Below are 20,245 nucleotides of genomic sequence, written 5' to 3' on the forward strand. Positions count from 1 at the left end.
TCGACCCTGTGGCATGTGCACATTTGTATACATAGTACAGTTTGGGTTCTCCAGGAGACCAGAGCTGGCTCACCAGCATAGGGACCATTAAGTTTCCGTAACCACTCAGCATACTGGCTGATAACAAAGAGGTCACCAAAAAGAAACTGATAATTAGGAGGATTATCACAACCATCAATTCACAAATCCCTTTGATGAGTGTTGGTTGCACTTAACGACTCACTGCAGATCGAGTCACATGGCCTTTCAGCAGTAATATGAGCTTAGGAAGCATTAATGTAATGATGACAATGAGTAAACAATCATCTTCATAATGATAACAATTTGATCCAGGCAGGAGGGAAAATATTCCTGGCTGAGCTCGCTTGACTGTGACAGGAGATGGGAAGTCAGAAGCTGGTTGAGGCAATGAAAGGGCTGATGGGGTTAGAAATTATCGAAGACATGAGCTTAAGAAACATGGAGTTGTGGTGAGGGTGGGAATGTGTGTGTAGGATTGACTCATGTTATGGTGAGAGCTGGGCTCAGAGTGAGGAGTGAGGGAGGCAATACACTGGAGTGTGCAAGAGGATAGGTGCTCGAGTCAGACAGGCTCTGTTGCGCCCTGACTGTGTGACCTTGGGCAAGTCACTTGACCCCTGTGTGTCTCAGTTCCTGATCTGGAAAAGCATGATCAAAAAGTACCTACTCCAGGGGCTTCAGGGTGGCCCAGTCGGTTAAGCATCCTATTATTGATTTATGCTTGGTCCTGTCTCAGGGTTGTGAGATCAAGCTCAGTCTGGAATCTGCTTGGGATTCTCTCTCCCTGGCTCTCTCTCTCTCAAATAAAATAAATCTTGAAAAAAAAGAAAAAGAGAAAAAACTCACAGTACCTATTCCATAGTGTTGTTGAGGGATATCATGATAAAGTCATAAAGTGCTTGGGTCAGTGCTTGGTGCCCTGTGGGAGTATAACTGGTAGTGCTTATGGTAGGCCCTAAGACAGAGAAGGCAAAGATTCTCAGGCTTCTCAGGGGATTGCACTGCCTTTCGAAAGTGGGAATGTCATTGTGGGAGCCATGTTATGTTATTTAAGCAACATAGAGTTTATTGTCTCTATTATGCATTGCATGCTATATTTCAGTTTAAAAAATATTTATTTATTTGAGAGAGAGAAAGAGTGTGTGTGGATGAGCAGGGGGAGGGGCAAAGGGAGAGGGTGAAGCAGATTCTCTGTGGAGCAGGGCTCTATCCCATGATTCTGAGATCACAACCTGAGCCAAAGGCAGACATTGAACCCACTGAGGCGCCCCAGTGCCTGACATTCTATTTTATATCATGTTCTTATTGTTTTTTCTCCCTGTGTAGATTGCTTTGCATCACATGTAGCCTGGATGAAATATCTAACATAGAGTTTCAATAAATCCTCAGTGACTTCTATTGAAAGATGCACTGAATATTTTGAGACAATGAAGAAATTAGTGAGCTTGAAATTTCAAATGAAAGTATTACCATGAAAATGCCAATAATAATAGTAAACATACGTTTGTATAGTATTTTTGACCTGTCTCAACCATTTCTTAAATATATGAATTCTCATAAACTCTGTGAGGTGGACAACATGCTACAAATGGCCCATTTTACTGATGAGGAAATATGTGGCTTAGAGATTCAGGCCTGTGCCACTGTGAGAAAGCTCGAGTGAGAATCCAGATCTTCAGACACCTCCAACAAAGAAATTGTTTTCCATACTGCTTTGGTGTTAGGAAACCTGAGATCTGTGATTCACTGATCATTAACTTCTCTGGAGTTTGTCTCCATCACCTGTAACAAGAAGGAGATTACAAAGTGATTTTCCCAGGGTTGCAGAAGAATGCATGCTTGTGCATAGCAGGCTGATGCGAGAAGGGGGGTGGGGAGAGAAAAGTGAGTGATTGAGATCCAGGTTCCACCTGAAGGGGGCATTTGCTCACCAGTTCTAGCTGATGGTTGGCAGCAAGGAGATAGAGGTCCAAAGTGGCCAAAAATTTTTTATTTTTATTGAAATAGAATTAACATGCATGTTATATTAGTTTTAGGTATACAATATATTGATTCAACAATTCTGTATATTACTCAGTGCTCACTAAGTATAGTCACCATTTATGTTTTTTTTTTTTAAGATTTTTAAAAAATTTATTAATTCATGAGAGACATACAGAGAGAGAGAGGCAGAGACACAGGCAGAGGGAGAAGCAGGACAATCCCTGGACCCCGGGATCACACCCTGAGCCAAAGGCAGATGCTCAACTGCTGAGCCACCCAGACATCCCACCATTAATGATTTTTTAAAAGAAAAGCCCCAAATGTGGCTTTTTATGTGACTCTCGCCATTTTAAGTATGGATAGCTAATTCAAATTAAAAGCAAACAAATTGCAAGGATCACATTAAAAACTGTATGGGTTAAATCAGACCCAAGCTGGCAGCTGGCCACTCCTATATCAGATGAATTTTCAAGGTCCCTTTCAGCTCTAGATGCAAAAAGCCCAGTAGCTTCTTGCTGAAAGGTGGGAAGCCATTTATCTCCACTCATCATTGAAACTTATCATCTCTGTTTCCATCAGAGAATATTCATTGGGACCCGGGCAGGGGGTGGGGGGGTGGGTGATGCCACCCTGAGCCTTCAGGTTCTCACACAGAGGGGATGGAATTACCATGCCACACTGTCGTGAGTGACAGATGTAGATGCAGGGGAGAGAAAAGCAGACCTAGGTTTAATTATGTAAATCTATGACTAGGCTTTAATAAGGCACTGCAATAAAACTGTCATAACTGCCAAGTTTAGGAAATAGGATGAGCAAAGTTTTCACTCCTGGCACTATATTTGGGAAGAAAAAAAGGAAGAAAAAATGCAGAAGAGTTGGCTCTTCTTTGAAAACCTTCAGAAACACATCAGGGATTCCTGAGCTTCTTGCTCCTGCCAGGCAGCATTTGCGGTGACAACTAGTGCTGAGAGCCCAGCAGCCCACACACAACTCCTTGGGAAAGGAGAGAGCTGAAGTTTCAAGGTTGGTGTCTTCTAACGAGATCTCAGTGAGACAGAACTTTCTATCATCACCTGCCAGTTCTTTCTCAAACTAGTCAGCCCCTCTTTTGCCTCACAACCATGCTTCTGCTGCCTGTTTTTGGAATGTGCCAGACAGCAACGGGGGGGGTTGGTAGTGGCGGAACAGGTAGTGGGGGTGGGCATTTTCTTCCCTAGCAGGTGGTGGGAGCTAGATGATGCTACCTTTATTTTAACCTTCCAAACACATATTTGTTTTTCTTCTTTTCTTGTTTTTTTTTTTCAACATATTTTTAGTATTAAAAAAACCCCTCCCTATCTTGATAATATAGGGCTAGGATTTTCAAGGCCAGGGCTCCGTTGGGCATGAACTATCAGACACCCACTCTGAGGAGCTAGGCCAAAAGGGCTCATAGGAAAGGAATTCCCAGAGCAGTTCTGCACTTTATAGTATAGATGTCCTGAGCTCAGCTTAGATTAGATCTTTTTCCAGTGAAGAAAACAAAAAGGGCAAACCACTCTCCCATTTCTTCACCAAATAACCAAATAAGTTGCATGGAAAGAGAGGGAGGAAGAGCGAAACAGAGAAAGATTATGAATGAAAAGTCTTCCGAGCCATATCGGTCAATGAAATGTTCATGGACCTTATCTGGATCCCGAATTAAACAAACTATTATAAATTTACATGCCAATTAGAGAATATTAGGGATTAGTAAGGAATTATTATTATAGTTGTTTTATGTGATAATGATTTTGTGGTTCTGTTTTTAAAAGAGTCTTTATCTTTTAGAGATGCATGTCGTGGTGTTTATGGAGAAGATGACATAATGTCTGGGATTTTTAAGAAAGTAATTTGGGAAGGGAAGAGTCCAATGTGGGCTATATCCAGCTGTACTCACTGGCAAGAGCTGACTGTTAGATTTTTAGGCACTTTGTGAGCTACTTGGTAAAGAGTCATTAAAAATTAAATTCTGTAAGCCCCATTTAAGTAAAATATATTCTTATAGAGGTAATAAATACAACGTTTCACTTCCTGGGTATTTTATTACAATTGTTATTATCTATGCTCTTGAAATGATTGCATCTAATGTTCCTAGATGGTGGGAATGCGATATAACTGTGTGCTCCTATGCATTCCTTCTCAATCCCCATTCAGTATCAGTATGTTGGTAACTTGAAATTAGAGAAATCCCCAAATACTACAAATCCAGAATTTCTTTGGGGAGAGTTAGTTGTTATGTGTCTACTACCACCCCACTGGAGAAGTGGAAGGGTTTGGGTGAAACAAGACTCCTCACGAGTTGATAATTGCCTTAAAATGGAGTGAAAGGGAAGTGGGGGCTCATTAATTATTCTCTCCACCCTTGGAGAAGTGAAGGTTGCAGGATGAGGGAATCAGACAGGTAACGGAGACCCTATGGTGCAAAGGAAAGAGCAGTGGTCACAAGGACATGAATTCCTTGACCGGCTCTGCTCTCAATGAAATGTGGGACCTGAGGAAGTCAGATAGGGCCTTTGGGTCTTGCTGTGCCTGAAACATAGCTTGTAGTTAATAAAGGATTGTGGTATTCATGGCTATCGGGTGAGTACAAGGATGAGCTAAATTATAGGTGGGATTGTGGGAACATATTAAAGAAGGAATACCAAATGAGAGAATTTGTCCTTCATGACTGATTTCCATGTATTCTAGATGACAGCCTCTGAGTGACTCTCCCAGAAGCTTTTTCTCTAGAGTAATTTGAGCTTCTTGGCTCATGATGATGGATCCTTCTGGGGAGAGAATTATTTCTGATTACAGAAGGAACTATAGTACAGAAGCTGAAACAGAAAGTAGAAATAGCCCATTGACTGATGAGTTGATACATACAATGTAGTGTATACACACAGTGGGATACACTTGGCCATATGAAGTAGTGAAGTACAATACATGCTGTAACATGGATGAACCTTGAGAACATTGCACTTGGTGAAAGAAGCTGGTCATGTAAGATCCCCTTGTGTGATTCCATTGATGGAAACGAAATGCCCAGAAATGGCAATCTATAGAGAGTAGATTAGTGGTTGCCCAGGGCTGGAGAGTGGTGGTTGGGAAGGTCACAGCTAAGGGGATGTGAGGTTTCTTTTGGAGTGATAAAAACATCCCAAAATTGATTGTGTTGATAATTGTGGTACTCTGTGAATACACTAACAGCATAGACTTGTATATTTTAAATGAGTGAATCTTAGATTGTGTGAATCTTATTTCAGTAAATCTGTCAAAAAAAAAGTGCAGGCTGATGGAGTTCAAATCCTGGTTCAATTTTCTTATCAGTTATGGGACCTGGGGCAAATTTTCTTAACATTTCTGTGCTTATTTCCTCATCTGTAAAATAAGGATAAAGCTGGTACCTGCCCTGTGGGACTTTTATGAAGAATTAATATAATCCTCACATAAGAGTGTATCAAAATGCTTTCAGCGTGCCCTACACATGAAAATAAGGCAATAAATGTTAGCTACTATCATATATGTTAGCGAGGAAAACTTTTCTCTAGTAGTGGAGGAAAGAGGGAAAGGATTGGCTGAGGTTTGGTTTTCTACTATTTAATCCTGGTCTGGGAAAGTGAAAATATAACCAGTTTCAGGGAACACCAGTTACACCACTAATGGGTTACAGGGAACACCAGTTGAATAGTGCTCGCCAAAAGATATGTCCATGTCCTGCCTCGAGCCACACACCCCTCCCGTCTCCACCACTAACCTTGAATGTGACCTTCTGTAGAAACCCAAATTTGTTTTTGGGTTAACCCAAAGTTAAAGATCTTGAGATGGGGTCATCTTGGAAAATCCTTTTGGGTCCTAGTTCCAGTGTCAAGTGTTCTGGAAAGAGAAAAAGCAGACATTAGACATGAGAGAAGACCACTGGAAGAGGGAGGCAGAGACTGGAGTTTTGTTGCCTCAAGCAGAGGAGCTCCTGGTACCTCCAGAAGCTGGAAGAGACAAGGAAGGAGTCTCCTCTAGAGCCTTCGGAGGGAGTGTGGCCCTGCTGGCACAGTGCTTTAGGACTTCTGCTCTCCACACTGTGAGGGAATACATTTCTATTGTTCTATGCCACCATGTTTATGGTAGCCTTACGAAATTAATACGCCAGGGAAACATGACACTTCCTAAAACTGCTTTGGTGGCAGCACTCCACATAACATTTCCTCTGCCGATTTGTGTATTCAAGATCAATTTTTCATTCAGAAAATCAAATTCCTCTTTATAGACCCAGTCTCCTCTTTTCATCTCCCTGAGATTCCTCCAGGCTTTTCCCTCCTGGCTCAGGAGAACTTCAACCAAGGCAAATCCAAGCTGTTCTTCTGTCTGAGCTCAAGCTGAACTCTGTGTACTTTGCTCTTTCTCTTTGTCTCCAAAGTGTGTATTTTCTGTTGGTGGCCCTTCCTCTCCCCTCCCTATTTCCTATGTGCTTACATGCTATCTTCTAGGATTTTCTGTTATATTTGTATACAGTACAAATATATTTGTATATATAGATTTGTCTCTACAACTAGTTAAGTTCTTGAGCGTAAGGAATCTTGTATTTCTTTAAATTTTGCCACAATACCTGAGCATAGAGTTAGACACATAGTAGATGAATGAACAAAATGACTCGAGGCAAGTTGGATGTTCTGAAAGACAGGAGAATTTATCTTTCTACTTTCTTTCCTGATCCCTGTTCCTCTCCTCCTCCATTTTCAGAGCTAGGTGACTTTCCCAACAGAGGGTAAAAGATAGTAGGGATAAATGCTAGATAGATTCTCTTTCTCTAGGACAGGCACCTGGAACTAAAAGCTTTTCCTTTTGCCAACTTTGGCTTTAGTTGGCTAGTTCTTTTGAATCCTCTAATAAACATGATATAGGATAGCACATTGGGTTTCTTATCACTGAAGCATTCTTTCTTTGTAGGTAGATAAATAGCTTGGTAAGAGAGGTGTGTTGGACCGAACATATCAATGGTATGAAACCAAGAATTTGCCCAGAACATCATCTCCTGTTGCCTCTGAGTTCAGGAGCACACATGTGGTACTTTGCAGATGTGTCAAAAAGGCCACTGGATTTCGAGTGGCCTAGACTCCAGTCCTGGGCCAGGCACTACCAGCTGTGACCTTGAGTGAGTCACCCTTTCTGAATAACTCTATAATTTTGGATCCTTTTTTTTTTTTTTTTTTTAGTCTGAATTCTGTATATCTAATGTAGGCTTTATCAGTCAGGATCTAATCAGAGAACGGAAACCACACTAGCTGCTTCAGTGGAGGGAGTTTAATACAGAGAGTTGGTCACACAGGTTTGGTGGGCTGAAATAGTAAGCAGGGAACTCAGAGGTAATCTAGAGTTCGTAACTGCAAGGAGTCACTGCTGCTTAGTAACAAAGGAAAAATTTTGGCTTTATCAGAACGTAGAAACATGGAGGATGAGTCTCTCATGCTGGGACTCAGATTTCTGAGGAGCCCCTAGCACCTCTGACAGGGCACAATGAGGGTGTTCTGGAAGTGCCAAAAGTAGATGGAAGCTGGGATTAGCTGCTGCTGCTGGGGAGTGAGGGGTCACTGATGGGGTGACAGTGCTGGGAAGAGCAAGTAATGCTCTCCTCCTGTCCTCTAGGCTTCCTCCTGTGCCTTATTAGCAGAACCCAGCGGCCTCTGTCCACTGCCAAAGGAAACTTTGTGTAGTTCTCAGAAATCCCAGCATCAACATCAAAAGGCAGAGCACAGAAAGACAGGTTTGGAGCTAAGACAATATCCTGATGACCGGCACATTCATTTTATGCTTGTATTATATATTTACTTATTCAGTGTTCAGTACATGTGTGCTGAGAGATGGTACTCCTATAATAGCAACTGAACAATCTGCTTTTGGGGCAAGAGTTTAGGGAGATTCATTTAGTCAACAAATGAATATTTGCTAAGAGGAGTCAGGATGGTCAAAGAGAATGTGAAGAGGCAAACAGGATGGTGCGCCTGTTTTCCAGCTGGCTTGATCCTCAGAACACAGACACAGAACTCTTATAAGAGTGTGATTCCTGCAGTCTGAGGCTGGCTCTAATTTGGGGTTTTGGGTGTGCAAGTGCTTGACTAGAGATTAAGAGATACATAGCAAAAGGAAGCCCTTCTCTGGCCTTGAGGAAGGAAGCTCCACCAGAGCTGGTGATGCCAGGCACCTGTTGGAGGCAGAATATATGAGTTCCTTGAGTATCTGACCCATGAAACCAGAAGTAATCAGTAGGTATTTTTCTTTAAGCCACTAAATTTGTGTTCATTTGCTACAACAGTAATAGAGAACACATATGGCCCTGGAATAGTGCTCCAGGGAAATCTGTTTGTTTGTTTGTTGTTTATTTAAAGATTTTGCTTATTTATTTGAGAGAGAAAGAGAGAGAGAGAGAGCACGAGCAGGGGGAGAGGCAGAGGGAGAAGCAGGCTCTTGCTGAGCAGGGAAACTGAAGTGGGGCTTGATCCCCAGATCATGGTCCAAACCCAAGGCAGACACCCCAGCGACTGAGCCACCCAGGTGCCCTGGGAAGTCTGTTTTTGTTGTTGCTTCCTAGTGGCTTTCTCCAACTGCCCAGTCATTGTTCCTGGAGGCTGCCATTCATGGCTGTCCCAAACTGTCTCAGTTCCTATGATAGTCCCATAGAACCGGGAGCTTGGGTGACCCTCCCTCCACTGCCCTGCAGATGACCTCAGAGAGAACTTGACCACCTTCTCTCTGGATTGTCCATATGATCGAGAAGCAGTGAGTCTGTCACAACAAAGAGGAATGGCGATTGGGATGGATAACTGATGGGCTGAATCAGAGAATTTGAACTCTTTCTTTTTCTCTTTCCCTTAATCATGTTAAGTTTCCATATGTCAGAGGAAGCACCACCTTTATTGGCCATCAAGATGGAGAGGTGGCACGATCAAATTACAGATATAACTGTTAAGCTAGACTAAATGATGAGGCTTCTTTGCTGATTGGCACTCAGTTCACTCAATAAGCAGAATATGCCTTGTGATCTTGTCTGGAAAATGTGCATGGCCTGGATGGAGGAAGCATTAGCCTTCACTATATTTTTTTAAAACCTCTTTGGAGGAGAGGCTGGGTGTCAGGCTGTATCTATTTCTTTTGACTCGTGGTTCACAGAGAAGCTATTATTACAGAGTGTTTCTGGTCTTGGGCAACCACTGTTTCATTAAGTGACTGCGGAGATCTGGACACCAAGGGGTTAGATGAGCTGTCAGGAATTTCATACCACCGCAAATGGAAAGCTCTTATTGTTTTCCTTATTTCTTATTGCTAAATTCCATTACATAGTGGTCACAACTCTCAGGGCAGATCATTTCGAGGTTTTATTGTGTTCCCCTAGTTGTTAGCCAACTGATCTTTGGCCCCAAACCTTCTCGTGCCTCACAAGTTAGTGTTTGTCATTTCCTAGGAGCGGTTCTGCAATTGTCCAAAGGGGCTTTCTAGCTGCTGCTTCTGCACTTTTTTTTTTGGTTGATGTTTTTAATGTATAGCAACATTTGTCACCTTCTCTACCCAGGGACCAGATTTGATTTTATGGCACCGTGCCAAAGGAAATAGTACTTTATCTCTTTTCCTGTTAATAAGAACTCCACATTTCTTTTTAATGCTCTTCTCTTTTCAAAGTTTGCTTCATGTCTGTATTTGCATCATCTTAGGTGACCCTTTAATGTGGGACATTCCCATTGGGGGCTCAGGGAAGTTCAAACCCCAATCTGGAAGGAGTGCTGCCTTTTTGATCATCCTTCTGTGGGCTTGCTCAGATGTTTACTGTGCGCAAGTTGGGATCTCTCAGATCAAGCAAATGGTGCTTGTAGCCTGGGACTTCACACAATAGCTATGAGAGGTGGTTGAGAATGACTTTTTGGAATGAACTGACATTAAAAAATATAATTAGAAGAACTATAATCTATATGGGAGCTAAGAAATCACGTCCCTTAAGATCAGATAAAGTTTGGTTCAGAATTATGCTCTTTCCAATTCTTAGGTTCTTTACTTGATCACAGGTCCCTTTGGTTCTGGCTTTCCATCTCCACATAATTCCTAGTCCCTTCTTTGGGTTTGACACTGGTCTTTTTACTCTGACCTAGATGTGAGACTCAGATGGTTTCCTTACTTCACACACACACACACACGTACTCACACACATCACACCATCACCTATGCAATCTGCTGTCCCTGGGTTTTTGTGTGTGGCAGCCTTTACTGCAGGTCTGGGGAGACAAGAAGAGATTTGGATGACAACAGTGAAAACACTTTTAAATGATTAGACATTTAGTTCTTAAAAGTCCTCTAGCATCTTTGGTATATTATTCAGCCATCCTCCTCGTGTCCTATCTTGCTTCTTTACCTCTTCTCTGTTGATGAGTTTTGTTTGCCTCTAATGCATAACACTTTATTGGCCACACTTATTGCTTTGTCTCCTTGGCTGACCCTGGAACTGTTGGTATTTTGGGCTAGATAAATCTTTGGTGTGTGTGTGTGTGTGTGTGTGTGTTTATGCATTGTAGGATGTTTAGTAGAATTCCTGACCTCTACTCACCAGATGCCAGTAAGATGCCCCCTGCCTCCCCACCCCCTCACCCAGCTCAACAACCAAAAATGTCTCCAGGCCTTGCTACATGTCCTAGAGAGGAAATCTACCCCATCTAAAACCACAGCCCATAGTTTCAGCTTCGCCTCAATGCCTTGTTCTTAACAAAAGCTCTTCCTAGGATCAGTTATTAAGATACCTTTTTTCATCCTCTTGCTTAAGTAATACTTATTGATGAACACTGTGTGCCAGGCACTGTGGTAGGCATTTTATATATACGTTATATCATTTAACTCTATGTAGTTATCGAAAGTCATTTCAAACATATATGTGTGTATACATATGCACACGTATGTACACACATATATTTTTTACTATGTGCATTATGCATACATGCATCTGTAAACCAGATGTTCTGGAATTCTCTGGCCTTATGAAAACACCCTTTATTGTGATAGAAATTAAGTGCTTAAATAAACCCCATCTCAAGTATTGTGGGGGGTCTGCTAGTGCTCTCCTCGATACCTCTGAGGATCCCAGAGGCAGGGATTATATCTTTCGAGTCATCCCCGGTGTAACCTGCTTCTGTGTGGTCACCTACTCCAATCGGTGCTTCTGAATCCTGTGGTCACTGTCCTCTCTACTTTCGTGGACACTGCCTCCCATTCCTCTTTGTAATTTCTTTTATTTATTTATTTATTTTTTTTAAATTTTTTTTTTTAATTTTTTATTTATTTATGATAGGCACACAGTGAGAGAGAGAGGCAGAGACACAGGCAGAGGGAGAAGCAGGCTCCATGCACCGGGAGCCTGACGTGGGATTCGATCCCGGGTCTCCAGGAACGCGCCCTGGGCCAAAGGCAGGCGCCAAACCGCTGCGCCACCCAGGGATCCCTCTTTGTAATTTCTAAAAGCAAAATCAATAGAATGCTGTTTGGGTTATGAATGGTAGACTGTTGTTTGTTTTTAAGTGTTTGGGGATAATGGAAAACATTGCCTGCAGAAGATTAGGAAACAAGGCTAAATGTTAAAAACCCCCAAACTCCCCAAAATCAAAAAACCAAAAAATCCCCAAAACAAACGAAACAAAGACTGAATGTCCATCATCACTGATTTTTAGTATCTCTAGGACATGCGTTTGGCATTTCTCACTTGTTCCTTTGTCCTCAGTCCGGGGTGTCCTGTCACGTTACCAGCCTTTCTTTTTTCATCCTCCTCCTTTCCCCTCTACCTGCCAGCTCCAAATCTGACATCCTGAACATCCTGTGTCAGTTCCTGCCTCCTGCTGGTCTACTCGAGCACACTGGACTGGTTTCTTTCTTTGTATCAGAGCTCATATTCTAACTGTAGACAGTAATGGCTTGTTCTGTCTTTGATTGCCCAATATCAGATGTTAAAATACGTGTCTTCATTCTCTGTGTTTCTCTTGCTCTAGCTGTTTCTCCCTTCTGGATTTCTCCCACCATGGGAGCCAGCATGGAGCTTCGGGGACTGCAGGAGGCGGGGCTCGGAAATGTGCACCTGCCAAGTGGTTCTCAGTGATGCAGTTTAGCCACAGCTGCAGGACTGCAAGACAGAGAGGTTAAGGAGTTCTACAGACCCTGTTGATGGTTAGTGGGAAGAGAACAATAGAGAAAGCCTTTCTTCACATCAAAAAGCCATTATTCCGTTATTTTCCTATCACACTCTCAGATATTCCGGCCGAGGTAGGGGGAAAGCTGCTCTTTAAACATTCCTGCTCATTTCTAATAATCTTAGGTGGTAGAAGATGGAACAATGATGATATCATAACTTTGCAGGACAATTAACTACACTGGACTTAGGATAAAATAAAAAAAATTACAGAACAAAAAAGGAGAGACAACAGAACATAAAATGTCTTGCAGTATTAATTATTTAAAAACTCCCCCTTTCTCTATGCACTCCTGGTGCTTTCCTTGCTCCTCAGTGAGCCCCACATTTAATTTTCCTTACAGTTTATTTATAGTTCATGGAGAAGGAAACTGATTCCTAGGACAATTAAATGAATGGACTAAAAGGAAGTGGTGCAATAAGGAGAAAACATTTTATAAAGTGTGCAAAAGCTTTTTAGTTATTATTCCTTTTTCTTTTTCTTTCTTTTTTTTAAGATTTTATTTACTTATTCATGAGAGGCAGAGACACAGGCAGAGGGAGAAGCAGGCTCCTTGCAGGGAGCCCGGCGTGGGACTGGATCCTGGGACCCCGGGATCATGACCTGAGCCGAAGGCAGATGCTCAGCCACTGAGCCCCTTAGGCGTCCCTCAGTTATAATTCCTAATGTCCTCCTGTTTTATTTAAGGAAAACCACTGACAATTAGATTAAATTAGATTAAATTTAACAAGCATTTAATTCAGCACTGATGATGAGCCAGGTACTCGAAAATGCTTGTCAAAGGGATGAGTTCTATCATGGAATTCTCACGAGTGCCTTAAGAGGTAGTATTTTTCCAGAGGTGAAGAGCAAAGCTCAGAGAGGGGAAGTGGCTTGTCCAAGATCCCACAGCCCCGGAGCAGCAGAATCAGGATTCAAATGCAAATGCTTGACTTCAAAGCCCTTAACTCCTGGACGAACTGCCACATTATCTTCCTCTGAAGTCAGTTAATTAAGGAGGTGCCTGCCTCACAGTCATTTGTTAAAAGGATTTTGTTAAATAGATCAGGCTATTGTAAAGATGGAGCCCCTTTAGCTGAATTCCTGGTAACCGCCTCCCATCTGATCCAATCCAGGTGGGATTTTGGAAATGAACCTCCGCAGAGTGATCTGAAGACTCAATAACTTGTGGGGTGGCCAGTCTCCGAGGGAGTCCCAATGATTCCTACCTTCTGGAATTCATACCTTGTAGGGACCCCTCACGTAGCACCAGGGCGGCCTGTGAGCAGCAGCATGTGGCGGAAGCGATGGTATTTTGTGAGGACAGACTAAGAAGACACATGTCCTTTTCAAGAAGAGGTTATAAAGAAAGGACTATGGCTTCTGACTGGGCGCTGTCTGCTGCCTGGAACTGGGGGAGGTCTCATGAGTGCCTCCTTCAGATCGAGCCTCCCACTTCGCCGGCCTCACCCTCTCCCTCCTCCCTCTCCCTCCTCTCTCTGATCTGGGCACAGTCGTTTGCCAAGTTGTGAACATCCTGATCAACAGGATTCTGTGGCTCGGAACTGGGGCCTCTGGTCGACAGCCCATGGGGAGCTGAGGCCTGGCAAAAACTGTATGAATGAGCTTAGAAGTGGATTTCTCAGCTCCGATTAGGCTTTGAGATGACTGCAGCTCCTCCTGCTAGTTTGCCACATCTCCTGAGACTCCTTGAGCCAGAAGTTCTTAGTTAAGCTGCTTTCAGATTCCTGACAGAGCAGTTCAGGGCTTGCAAGCCCTTTCTAACTCACCACCCGATCCGCCTTGGTTCACGAGAGGGCTTTGACTCTTCACTCCTTTCTTTAACCAGGTCCTCTCTCCTTGAAGGGCTGTTGTGGTTTTCAATAATAATAGCTTTTCTCCCTTATCTTAATTTGATAGGAATTTGTTTGTGAACACCCCAAATGTATAGAGATTCAAAGTACCTGTTACCTAAGTTCTACCTTTGTTCTCTGAATGAAACTCATCAACATCTTTCCAATCCCTTCAGATGTGATGGTTCATTTTCTGTGTCAAACTGACTGGGTCACAGGGTGCCCAGATAGCAAAACATTGCTTGTGAGGCTGTCTGTGAGGGTATTTCTAAAAAAGATTAACATTTGAATTAGTAGACTGAATGAGAAGGAAGATGCCCTCCCCAATATGACGAGCATTGTCAATCCATTGAGGGCCTGAATGGAACAAGAAGGTGGACAGAGGGAAAATTTGCTTCCTGTGTTTCAGCTGGATATCCATTTTCTCCTGCCCTCACGTGGAATCTCCTGGTTGTCAGGTTTTTGACTTGGACTGAGAGTTGACACCATTGGCTCCCCTAGTTCTCAGGCCTTTGGGTTTGGACTGAAATGATATCACCTGTTGTTCTGTGTTTCTACCTTAGCGACGGCAGGCAGATCATGGGACTTCTCAACTTCCATAATCACATGGGCCAGTTCTTCAGAATAAATCTCTTCCTATCTGTCTATCCCTCTCTATACCCCATTAGTTCTGTTTCTCTGGAGAACCCTGGCCAATACAGTATGTTTGTGAGGAGGTTAGTGGTGATGTATGTCACTGTGCGTTCGATAAATTGTGACACCAGCACTGTTGTAGCAGCAGCATGAGGTGAGCCTGAGGCTGGCAGATGGGGTCCCGATTTCCATCCTGACTGCTCTCAACTAGCTCTGTGATTTTGATCAAGTCCTGCTACCTTTCTGCCTCATTTCTCATTTGTGAGAGGGAAATGAGATTATTATGAAGATGGACTGAGATAATAAATGGGACAATGCATTGAAAAGCACAAAGGGTAACACAAATGCTGTATAGTATTAATCAGGATTCTGGTTATTATGACTGTGTTAAATAATTAATCACATGATAGATAGTTTTAAGTGGAAATAAGGGATCTTCCCCCAACACAAGTGGATTTGCTTTACAAAGTGGAAATGATTCATCATCATCAGGTTAGGTCATGATGGATGTCCTCATTCATTCATTCATTCATTCATTCATTCAACAAATATTTACTGCTATGCCTGTTTCTAGGCACTGTTTTAGGGACACCTAAATGAACACAACAGACGAAGACCCCTACCCTCATGGAGCTTTCTCTGATATGCCCTCTCTTGTGAAGGGCAGGGCTCTGGCCCTTCTTGGCTGTGTTGGCTGTGTTTAGAAACAAAGGGGAATGAGAACTACTGTAAGCAGTCTGAGGCCCACTTTGAATCAAGCAGGCACTGTCCTCAAAGGTGGAGCAGGGTGCAAAACCAAGGGATTCAAGAACAAAGGAGAGACAATGAGTGAGAGGTCTAAAGCTCTCTAAGGAGGGAAGGATCTGAAGAAGTTCCTGAGCCAGAGGAAAAACTGACTGCCAGCCTTCTGAGCAGTTCAGGGACTCTTAAGAAGAAGGGATCCTGGGAAAAGAACGAAAGGAGGAGTGAGAAATCAAAATTCCTTGATGTACAAGGTGGAACTGATGGTGAGTTGAGGGGTGGAGCAAGCAAGAACTGAATTGCTTTGCATCACAGTATAAGAAGCTGGGGTTTGAGGGCAGACCAACTTAGCAGGAGTGGAAATATCACTCAGGGATATGGATATGAACCTGAAAGATGGGCTCAGGTCACAGTGTAGAGAGCCTTTGACATGGGCAAGGATGTGGAATGTAACTTTTGATGCTGTGGGGATTACAGATGGTTTCAGAGTAGAGGAATGATATAGTCTGAGCAGATCCATCTGGCAGTAGGGTATTGAACTGACGGGGGCGGGGGGGAAGAGGTGAAAGAGATTATATATCCCTTTGTGTTCAGAGGAATGTGGGTTTCCCATCCTGTAATGTGAAGCTGTTCTCATCCTGGCTGCACATTAGGCTCCCCTGGAAAATGTTTAAAAATTTATTCATTCTAAGGACCCACCTCAGGCTCATTTAGTTAGGATCTGTGAGTTTATTTCCTGTATATAAGCCTTTTTTTCTTTTTTAAAATACTTCTAAATGATTTTGATATGTAGAAAGAGATGGGAACCAATGCTATGGAAAAACTGAGCCAGATTCTTATGTGTTATTGCCCTATCTTTATAAACATTTAAAAGGGAAAAAAACATCATCATTGCAGGCTTGACAAGCTTTTAATCTTTAACTAGATTGTAGTGGACTCTCAGAATAAAAGAAAATGGTTGATAGAAGCATAAGGTGACAGTTGATGATGGTCATTCAGTTTATGGGGGTGTAGCCTGGAGCACATGGCTAGTATAAAAGCTCTGCAGCTAGGTCGGCCTCCTTGGTCTATTTTCCAGCCATGTTTAAACCCTCATCCAAATATACTAAGCTAGTGACTGACCAGTTGTAAATGACTTAACCACACTATGCCTTAATTTCCCCTTGGGATATGGTAAATATTCCACTGATGTTAGCTCTTATCGTTAGTGATCCTGAAGAATTTCACTGCAAACCCAGAGATAAAGATGTTATTTGGGTCACTTCTGATTAGTTTTCTAGTTAGTTAGGTTCATGGTACATGATGATTGACTAGGAAAGACCTAATTGGTTCAGAAGACAGTTCCAAACCCTATCTGTGGATTTTCCTGGAGGTCTGTTTTCATCAGAATTAAAAAAAAAAAAGATTTTATTTATTTATTTGTGAGAGACACACAGAAAGAGGTAGAGATATAGGCAGAGGAAGAAGCAGGCTTCCTGTGAGGAGCCTGATGTGGGACTAGATTCCAGGACCCTGGGGTCACAACCTGAGCCAAAGGCAGACACTTAACCACTGAGCCACCCAGGCACCTCTCATCAGAATTATAGAGACCATCTCAGTACATCAGAAAGATGCCACTGGACAAAAGGGAAAATGTTCCATAATATAATGGAAATCATCTTCAAATGGTGCCCCAAAGTCTCAGACACATGAGATATAAACATTTCTTAGAGAGTTATAGATGACCATCAGATTGAATTATTAGGACAAATTTTCAAAAGTGACTCGTGTTCTTTAATCTGAAGACTTTCTGTTGGCCATTCTTCTCTTGTTTAGGCAATGGAGAAACACATGGATCTACATGGATCTTTCTGGAGGATGGCAATGAGAGTCCTATGGTATAGCACATCTTTCTTTTCTGGACCCCACTGGCTTCCAGCTGGGCTTTAGGTAAGCTTTTTATTCTTTTTTTCTTTTCTTTTCTTTCTTTTCTTTTCTTTTCTTTTCTTTTCTTTTTTTTTTCTTTTCTTCTTTCTTTTCTTCTCTTTTTTTTTCTTTTTATTCTTTTAAGCACAAGATACTTTGAGAAAAGGGACCACCATCATTGGTACTCATTTCTTCTAGGTAAATATATTTTTGCTGTTTTGAGCTGTTGAACTTGTGGCTCTGTGTCTTGTTACTGGATCTACCTCTTTCGAAGTCTGATTTAGTTGGTTGGTTTATTTCTAGGGTATGACTAAATTTGTTCCCTTTCACCCTAGTATCTAATGAAATAGGAAAATTCCTTTCTTGTTCCCAAGAAAGAGATGCAAATCGGTGTAGGCTAGAATAGACTGGGCTTGGAGTAAAGTTGTGGGACCACCCTGAGAGCATGAAGTGGGGAATTTCCTCCCCACCAGTGGCTGGACTGTGGGCCTCTGGAAGGCAGGGGCTATGTATTTCCCACAGTGCTTAACACGGGTATATGTAAATGCTCAGATAATGTGTTCTTGAAGAGTTTGTTTGGTCTGCATATCTGACCTCTTGCCCACGTATCAGATGCAGCAGATCTAAGAGCAGGGACCTTTTCTTGGAGCTCTGCTTCTGGGACAGAGATAGGAATCTTTGGAGGATGAGCCAATCATCAAAGAGGAAGTTCAGTCCAGTTCCTGTTCAGAGGCTTCCAGGTTAGGTCAGAATAGAAAAAGCCAAATAGGAGATGTGATCTTCTAAGTGGAGCTTTTTGGCCAGGAAGACCCAAAAGTTGTCAATCAGCCTGCCTCTTGCAGTCAGACCAGACCAGATTTATGACAGCTGAGATATATAGGATGTGATTGCACCTGTTTACATTGGAAACTTCTTTGCCTTAATTTGTGAGTTTTCCTGTGTACTAAATTATGAAAGCTTTCTGCTTGCTTTTCAGTGAAAACATTTGACTTCCTTCCAACGGAAGCACATAATGGGTAGTCACATTCCTATCTCCCCCAAGCCCAGCTGAACCACTTACATTTGCTTCTCCCTTTCTTCCTTTCCCTATCTATGACTCCTCTTCTTTCTTTCCCTTTTTCTGTTTCTAAAGTAGTCCACAAAGTTTAATTGCTCAGTGCCTTGCTTAAGTGCTTGAATTCTCTTGGGGGCACTTATGTGTTTCCTAATGCAGGACCAAATCTGGATGAGTTTCAAGCAAGTGGATGATGTGGCTTGGCAGAAAATAAGGGAAGCCTTTTACTCCGTGAAGATGCCAGGGTAGGATCACTGTTGGATCAGCATATTTGAATAATTCTGGAGCACTGGGGCATAGGTAATGTCTTGTCTATGATGTGGGTAATATTGCAGAATCGGTGATAATTACTCAAATGCTTTGAATTTCTAAAGAACTTAAAAACCACTCTGTCAGGCACTTATTAGACAAAAGCTGAAGATTTACGGAAGCTACAATAGGAATATGGGGATAATGGAATACGAGACAATGATCCTCTTCATTTTATTTAAGATGTAATGTTGTTACTGTTACTGCCATCACTACCACCACTAGCTAAAAGTTGCTGGGTACTTCCTGTATTCTAGGCACTGTGCTAAACTGCTTGATGTGCATTCCCCCAGTCTGTGTTCATTAGCTCACATCAGTCTTATGAGGTAGGTACTACTATTATCCTTAGTCTACACTTGAGGAAGCCAATGCTTAGAGAGATTAAGTAATTTGCCTGAGGTTCCCAAGCCATGAAGTGCCGGAGCAGAGATTTTAACCCTGTATATTTGCTCATAACTTATATTCTTAACTGAGATGTTCTATCAGAATACAGTCACTGTAAATATATATGTTGATTCAATATTGGAAAATTATATTGATCAGATGAAATAATTTTCTTCAGTATGATGAGCATACATGGTGTGCATGTGTATGTATTTTTACTGCACTGCGCCAGTGACATAGTAAGTTATAGAGATGGACAATGCTATTAACCTGAGCTTGGGAAGGCAAGATTCATCAAGGAGGTTAAGGACGCCTGTCCCCACTATCCTGTGAATGGATTGTAAGTGTGGTGTCCCTGAATCAGAAAAATCAAGTCTGAAGGGGAGAATGTTAGAGGACCAAAGACATTTGATTCAAGGAAAGTGGTTCTGGCATTTGTCCTTGATTGTAGCAAGATGTTTATTAGGTTGTGGTCACGTAGTAAGAGATGAGATGGTTTTCCCTGTGTGGAAGCTAGAACTAGGATAAGTTCGGCCAGGGGCCTGTGAACACTGCCAGCCAAACTAGAGCCAAAGGCTAATGACTTGCATTGCTGATGCTCTGAGCAGTTTTTTTTTTTTTCAATGCTAGTTATATATTTTTTTTTAAAAATAGTTATATTCTGTTTGTATTTTACATTATACTGCTTATTTTCACTTTTTGCTTTTGTTTATTTGAGAGGGAGGTGAAGAAAGAGGGAGAGAGGTGAGGGGAGAGGGAGCGAGAGAATCTTAAGCAGGTTCCATGCCTAGCATGGAGCCCAATGCAGGACTCCATGTCACAATCCTGAGATCATGATTTGAGCTGAAACCAAGAGTTGGATGCTTAAACTGAGCCACCCAGGTGCCCCTATTTTCACTTACTTTTGAAAAATCTTTCTTCAAGAAAAATTATTTTGAAAATACCAAATTTGTATCAATTCTGTTGAGAAGAAAAGGTTTAGGTCCACGAAAAAAAAATCCCATTGTGGGGGGTACTTGAATCCTTGGGGACTAGAGTCATAATATTGGGATAAAAATGAGGGTGGTGCAAGGGAAGCGATATTTCAGGGGGAAGGTGGCAGCAAGTGCTGAAGCAGCTGTTCTACTTCTGCCACCACTGAATTTCTTCTACAGAGTTCTCCTTTGTTCAGCATT

At 42.2% G+C, this 20,245-nt stretch overlaps 1 long non-coding RNA gene across 1 annotated transcript in view; it reads left to right on the top strand.

Annotated features, from left to right (window-relative positions):
- Positions 1-2,888: 2,888 nt before the first annotated feature.
- LOC106558700 overlaps positions 2,889-20,245 on the top strand; it is a 45,573-nt gene continuing 28,216 nt past the window's right edge. Inside the window, exons 1-2 of the long non-coding RNA XR_005357579.1 lie at positions 2,889-3,027; positions 17,234-17,347. This is a non-coding gene — a long non-coding RNA (uncharacterized LOC106558700). The remainder of the gene's footprint in view (positions 3,028-17,233; positions 17,348-20,245) is intronic.

Source organism: Canis lupus, chromosome 4, assembly GCF_011100685.1.
Source record: "Canis lupus familiaris isolate Mischka breed German Shepherd chromosome 4, alternate assembly UU_Cfam_GSD_1.0, whole genome shotgun sequence".
NCBI classification, from domain to species: domain Eukaryota; kingdom Metazoa; phylum Chordata; class Mammalia; order Carnivora; family Canidae; genus Canis; species Canis lupus.